We start from the raw sequence: 7784 nt of genomic DNA, 5'->3' as shown, positions 1-7784 counted from the left end.
TGGAAGAGTGGTGGAGGATACAGTCGAATAAAAAGACAATATCAATGCTCCTTGGAAGAACTGTGGAGTACAGAATGGTTTAACCAGACGGTTTTATTGCCCCTTGTTTGAGACGTAGAGGTCACAGAAGCTTATCAAGACTGTTTTAATGCCTCTTGGAAGAGAGGTGAAGGTCGCAGTGGTTTAAAAAGACAATATCACTGCCCCTTAGAAGAGTGGTGACAGTTACACAGGAATAAAAAGACAATATCAATACCCCGTGGAATAGTCATGGAGGTTACAGCAGCTTAACAAGACAGTCTTAATGCCCCTTTGGAAAGTGGTGGAAGTCGAAGTGGAATGAAAAGACAATATCGATGCCCCTTGGAAGAGTGCTGGAGATTACAATGGAATAAAAAGACAATATCAATGCCTCTTGCAAGAGCTGTGGAGTTCAGAGTGGTTTAAATAGACGGCTTTAATGCCCCTTGGAAGAGAAGTGGAGGTCACAGTAGCTTAATAAGACGGTTTTAATACCACATGGAAAAGTGTGGAGGTTGCAGTGGATTAAAAAGATAATATCAATGCCCCGAAGAAGAGTGGTGGATGTCGCAGTGGAATAAAAAGACAATATCAATGCCCCTTGGAAGAGTGGTGGAGGTTACAGTAGAAAAAAAAGACAATATCAATGCCCCGTGGAAGAGACATGGAGGTCACAGTAGGTTAACAAGATGGTTTTAATGCCCCTTGGAAGAGTGGTGAAGGTCACAGTTGATTAAAAAGACAATATCAATGCCCCTTGGAAGAGAGGTGGAGGTTGCAGTGGAATAAAAAGGCAATATCAATGCCCCGTGGAAGAGACGTGGAGGTCACAGTAGCTTAACAACACGGTTTTAATGGCCCTTGGAAGAGTGGTGGAGGTCGCAGTGGAATAAAAAGAAAATATCAATGCCCCTTGGAAGAGTAGTGGAGGTCGCAGTGGAATAAAAAACAATATCAATGCCCCTTGGAAGAGTGGTGGAGGTAACAGTGGATTAAAAAGACAATATCAATGCCCATTGGAAGAGCAGTGGAGTTTAGAGTAGTTAAACCAGACGGTTTTAATGCCCATTGGAAGTGACGTGGAGGTCACAGTAGCTTAAAAAGATGTTTTTAATGCCCCTTGGAAAAGTGGTGGAGGTCGAAGTGGATTAAAAAGACAATATCAATGCCCCTTGGAAGAGTGGTGGAGTTGGCAGTGGAATAAAAAGACAACATCAATGCCCCTTGGAAAAGTGGTGGAGTTCAGAGTGGTTTAACCAGACGGTTTTAATGCCCCTTGGATGAGACGTGGAGGTCACAGTATCTTAACAAGACTGTTTTAATGCCCCTTGGAAGAGTGGTGGAGGTCGCAGTAGATTAAAAAGACAATATAAATGCCCCTTAGAAGAGAGGTGGAATTCGCAGTGGAATAAAAAGACAATGTCAATGCCACTAGGAAGAGTGGCGGAGGTTATAGTGGAAAAAAAGACAATATCAATGCCCCGTGGAATAGACATGGACGTGACAGTAGCTTAACAAGACGGCTTTAATGCCCCTTGGAAGAGTGGTGTAGGTTGCAGCGGATTAGAAAGACAATATCACTGCCCCTTGGAAGAGTGGTGGAGGTTACAGTGGAATAAAAAGACAATATCAATGCCCCATGGAAGAGTTGTGGAGGTCACTGTAGCTTAACAAGATGGTCTTAATGCCCCTTGGAAGAGTGGTGGAGGTCGCAGTGGAATAAATAGACAATGTCAATGCCACTTGGAAGAGTGATGGAGGTTAGAGTGGAATAAAAAGACAATACCAGTGCTCCTTGGAAGAGCTGTGGAGTTCAGAGTGGTTTAAATTGACGGTTTTAATGCCCCTTGGAAGAGACGTGGAGGTCACAGTGGATTAAAAAGACAATATCAATGACCTTTGGAAGAGTGGTGGAGGTCGCAGTGGATTAAAAAGACAATATCAATGCCCCTTGGAAGAGTGGTGGAGGTCGCAGTGGAATAAAAAGACAATATCAATGCCCCGTGAAAGGGACGTGGAGGTCACAGTAGCTTCACAAGACGGTTTTAATGCCCCTTGGAAGAGAGGTGGAGGTTGCAGTTGATTAAAAAGACAATATCAATGCACTTGGAAGAGTGCTGTAGGTTACAGTGGAGTAAAAAGACAATATCAATGCCTCTTGCAAGAGTTGTGAAGTTCAGAGTGGTTTAAATTGACGGTTTTAATGCACCTTGGAAGAGACGTGGAGTTCACAGTAGCTTAAAAATACGGTGTTAATGCCTCTTGGAAGAGTGGGGAAGTCGCAGTGTATTAAAAAGACAATATCAATGCACTTGGAAGAGTGCTGTAGGTTACAGTGGAGTAAAAAGACAATATCAATGCCTCTTGCAAGAGTTGTGAAGTTCAGAGTGGTTTAAATTGACGGTTTTAATGCCCCTTGGATGAGACGTGGAGGTCACAGTATCTTAACAAGACTGTTTTAATGCCCCTTGGAAGAGTGGTGGAGGTCGCAGTAGATTAAAAAGACAATATAAATGCCCCTTGGAAGAATGGTGGAGGTTACAGTAGAATAAAAAGACAATATCAATGCCCCTTGGAAGAGTGGTGGAGGTTACAGTGGAATAAAAAGACAATATCAAAGCCCCTTGGAAGAGCTGTGGAGTTCACAGTGGTTTAACCAGAAGGTTTTAAGGCACTGTGGAATAGACGTGGGGGTCACAGTAGCTAAACAAGACGGTATTAATGCTTCTTGGAAGAGTGATGGAGGTAGCAGTGGATTAAAAAGTCAAAATCAATGCCCCTTGGAAGAGTGGTGGAGGCTATAGTGGAATAAAAAGACAATATCGATGCCTCTTGGAAGAGCTGTAGAGTTCAGAATAGTTTAACCAGACGGTTTTAATGCCCCTTGGAAGAGACGTGGAGGTCACAGTAGCTTAACAAGACGGTTTTAATTCCCCTTGGAAGAGTGGTGGAGGGCACAGTGGATTAAAAAGACAATATCAATGCCCCTTCAAAGAGTGGTGGAGGTCGCAGTGGAATAAAAAGACAATATTAATTCCACTTGGAAGAGATGTGGAGGTCGCAGTGAAATAAAAAGACAATATCAATACTTCGTGGAAGAGACTTGGAGGTCACAGTAGCTTAACAAGATGGTTTTAATGTCCCTTGGAAGAGAGGTGGAGGTCGCAGTGGAATAAAAAGACAATATCAATGCCCATTGGAAGAGTGGTGGTGGTTACAGTGGAATAAAAAGACAATATCAATGACCCTTGGAAGAGTGGTGGAGGTCGCAGTGGAATAAAAAGACATTATTAATGCCCCTTGGTAGAGTGGTGGAGGTCGCAGTAAAATAAAAAGACAATATCAATGCCCCTTGGAAGAGTGGTGGAGGTTACAGTGGAATAAAAAGACAATATCAATGCCCCTTGGAAGAGCTGTGGAGTTCACAGTGGTTTAACCAGAAGGTTTTAAGGCACCGTGGAATAGATGGTTTTAATGCTTCTTGGAAGAGAGATGGAGGTCACAGTGGATTAAAAAGACAAAATCAGTGCCCCTTGGAAGAGTGGTGGAGGTGACAGTGGAATAAAAAGACAATATCAATGCCTCTTGCAAGAGCTGTGGTGTCCAGAGTGATTTAAATTGATGATTTTAACGCCCCTTGGAAGAGACGTGGAGGTCACAGTAGCTTAACAAGACGGTTTTAATGCCCCTTGGAAGAGTGGTGGAAGTCGCAGTGGATTAAAAAGACATTATCGATGCCCCTTGGAGAGTGGTGGAGGTCGCAGTGGAATAAAAAGAATATATCAATGCCCCTTAGAAGAGTGGTGGAGGTTACAGTGGAAAAAAACGACAATATCAATGTTCCTTGGAAGAAGGGTGAAGGTTGCAGTGGAATAAAAAGACAATATCAATATCCCTTGGAAGAGTGGTGGAGGTCGCAGTGGATTAAAAAGACAATATCAATGCCCCTTGGAAGAGTGGTGGAGGACGCATTGGAATAAAAAGACAATATCAATGCCCCGTGGAAGGGACGTAGAGGTCACAGTAGCTTAACAAGACAGTTTTAATGCCCCTTGGAAGAGTGGTGGAGGTCGCAGTGGATTAAAAAGACTATCAAATCCCCTTGGAAGAGTGGTGGAGGTCGCAGTGGAAAAAAAAGACAATATCAATGCCACTTGGAAGAGTGGTGGAGGTTACAGTTGAACAAAAAGACAATATCAATGCCTCTTGGAAGAGCTGTGGAGTTCAGAGTGGTTTAACCATGCGTATTTTATGCCCCTTGGAACAGACGTTGAGGTCACAGAAGCATATCAAGACTGTTTTAAAGCCCTTTGGAGGAGTGGTAGAGGTCGCAGTGGATAAAAAAGACAATATCAATGCCCCTTGGAAGAGTGGTGGAGGTTACAGTGGAATAAAAAGACAATATCAATGCCCCTTGGAAGAGTGGTGGAGGTTACAGTGGAATAAAAAGACAATATCAATGTCCCTTGGGAGAATGGTGGAGATTACAGTGGAAGAAAAAGACAATATCAATGCCCCTTGGAAGAGTGGTGGAGGTTCAAATTAAATAAAAAGACAATATCAATGACCCTTGGAAGAGACGTGGAGATCACAGTGGAATAAAAAGACAATATTAATGTCCCTTGGAAGAGTGGTGGAGGTCGCAGTGGAATAAAAAGAAAATATCAATGCCCCGTGAAAGGGACGTGGAGGTCACAGTAGCTTCACAAGACGGTTTTAATGTCCCTTGGCAGAGAGGTGGAGGTTGCAGTTGATTAAAAAGACAATATCAATGCACTTGGAAGAGTGCAGAAGGTTACAATGGAATAAAAAGACATTGTCAATGCCCCTTGAAAGAGCTGTGGAGCTCAGAACGGTTTAATCAGACGGTTTTAATGCCCCATGGAAGAGACTTGGAGGTCACAGTAGCTTAAGAAGACGGTTTTAATGCCCCTTGGAAGATTGGTGGAGGTCACAGTGGAATAAAAATACAATATCAATGCCCCTTGAAAGAGTGGTGGAAGTTACAGTGAAATAAAAAGACAATATCAATGCCCCTTGGAAGAGCTGTGGAGTAGAGTTGTTTAACCAAACGGTTTTAGTGCCCCTCGGAAGAGACGTGGAGGTCACCGTAGCTTAACAAGATGGTTATAATGCCCCTTGGAAGAGTGGTGGAGGTCGCAGTGGATTAAAAGACAATAACATTGAACCTGGGAAGAGTGGTGGAGGTCGCAGTGGAATAAAAAGACAATATCAATGCCCCTTGGAAGAGTGGTGGAGATTACAGTGGAATAAAAAGACAATATCAATGCCTTTTGGAAGAGTGGTGGAGGTTACAGTGGAATAAAAAGACAATATCAATGCCCCGTGGAAGAGACGTGGACATCACAGTAGCTTAACAAGACGGTTTTAATGCTCCTTGGCAGAGTGGTGGAGGTCGCAGTGGAATAAAAAGACAATAACAATGCCCCTTAGATGAGTGGTAGAGGTCGCAGTGGAAAAAAAAGACAATATCAATTCCCCTTGGAAGAGATGTGGAGGTCGCAGTGGAATAAAAAGACAATATCAATGCCTCGTGGAAGAGACTTGGAGGTCACAGTAGCTTAACAAGATGGTTTTAATGCCCCTTGGAAGAGAGGTGGAGGTCGCAGTAGAAAAAAAAGACAATATCAATGCCCCTTGGAAGAGTGGTGGAGGTAACAGTGGAATAAAAAGACAATATCAATGACCCTTGGAAGAGTGGTGGAGGTCGCAGTGGAATAAAAAGACAATATTAATGCCCCCTGGCAGAGTGGTGGAGGTCGCAGTAAAATAAAAAGACAATATCAATGGCCCTTGGAAGAGTGGTGGAGGTTACAGTGGAATAAAAAGACAATATCAATGCCCCTTGGAAGAGCTGTGGAGTTCACAGTGGTTTAACCAGAAGGTTTTAAGGCACTGTGGAATAGACGTGGAGGTCACAGTAGCTAAACAAGATGGTTTTAATGCTTCTTGGAAGAGTGATGGAGGTCGCAGTGGATTAAAAAGACAAAATAAATGCCCCTTGGAAGAGTGGTGGAGGTGACAGTGGAATAAAAAGACAATATCAATGCCTCTTGCAAGAGCTGTGGAGTTCAGAGTGGTTTAAATTGACGTTTTTAATGCCCCATGGAAGAGACGTGGAGGTCACAGGAGCTTAACAAGACGGTTTTAATGCCCCTTGGAAGAGTGGTGGAAGTCGCAGTGGAATGAAAAGACAATATCAATGCCCCTTGGAAGAGTGCAGGAGATTACAATGGATTAAAAAGACAATATCAATGCCTCTTGCAAGAGCTGTGGAGTTCAAAGTGGTTTAAATTGACGGCTTTAATGCCCCTTGGAAGATAAGTGGAGGTCACAGTAGCTTAATAAGACGGTTTTAATGCCACATGGAAAAGTGATGGAGGTCGAAGTGGATTAAAAAGACAATATCAATGCCCCGAGGAAGAGTGGTGAAGGTTACTGTGGAAAATAAAGACAATATCAATGCCCAGTGGAAGAGACGTGGAGGTCACAGTAGCTTAACAAGACGGTTTTAATGCCGTTTGGAAGAGTGGTGAAGGTCACAGTTGATTAAAAAGACAATATCAATGCCCCTTGGAAGAGTGGTGGAGGATACAGTGGAATAAAAAGGCAATATCAATGCCCCGTGGAATTCACGTGGAGGTCAAAGTAGCTTAGCAACACGGTTTTAATGGCCTTTGGAAGAGTGGTGGAGGTCGCAGTTGATTAAAAAGACAATATCAATGCCCCTTAGAAGAGTGGTGGAGGTCGCAGTGGAATAAAAAGACAATATCAATGCCCCTTGGAAGAGTAGTGGAGGTTGCAGTGGAATAAAAAAACAATATCAATGCCCCTTGGAAGAGTGGTGGAGGTAACAGTGGATTAAAAAGACAATGACAATGCCCCTTGGAAGAGCAGTGGAGTTTATAGTAGTTAAACCAGACGGTTTTAATGCCCATTGGAAGTGACGTGGAGGTCACAGTAGCTTAAAAAGACGTTTTTAATGCCCCTTGGAAAAATGGTGGAGGTCGGAGTTGATTAAAAAGACAATATCAATGCCCCTTGGAAGTGTGGTGGAGGTGGCAGTGGAATAAAAAGACAATATCAATGCCCCTTGGAAGAGTAGTGGAGTTTACAGTGGAATAAAAAGACAATATCAATGCCCCGTGAAAGAGAAGTGGATGTCACGGTAGCTTAACAAGACGGTTTTAATGTCCCTTGGAAGAGAGGTGAAAGTCGCAGTGGAATAAAAAGACAATATCAATGCCCCTTGGAAGAGTGCTGGAGGTCACAGTGGAATAAAAAACAATATCAAAGCCCCTTGCAAGAGCTGTGGAGTTGAGAGTGGTTTAAATTGACGGTTTTAATGTCCCTTGGAAGAGACGTGGAGGTCACAGTAGATTAACAAGATTGTTTTAATGCCCCTTGGAAGAGTGGTGGAGGTCGAAGTGGATTAAATAGACAATGTCAATGCTCCTTGATGGAGTGGTTGAAGTCTCAGTGGAATAAAAAGACAATATTAATGCCTCTTGGAAGAGTGTTGGAGTTTCCAGTGGAATAAAAAGGCAATATCAATGCCCTGTGGAAGAGACATTGAGGTCACAGTAGCTTAACAAGACGGTTTTAATGCCCCTTGGAAGAGTGGTGGAGGTCGCAGTGGAATAAAAAGACATTATCAATGCCCCTTGGACGAGTGGTGGAGGTTACAGTGGAATAAAAAGACAATTTCGATGCCATGTGGAAGAGACGTGGAGGTCACAGTA

Source organism: Phyllobates terribilis, unplaced genomic scaffold, assembly GCF_046119375.1.
Source record: "Phyllobates terribilis strain yellow unplaced genomic scaffold, ASM4611937v1 Scaffold_161__1_contigs__length_4309998, whole genome shotgun sequence".
Classification (NCBI taxonomy): Eukaryota; Metazoa; Chordata; class Amphibia; order Anura; family Dendrobatidae; genus Phyllobates; species Phyllobates terribilis.
This window is presented reverse-complemented; position numbering follows the sequence as displayed.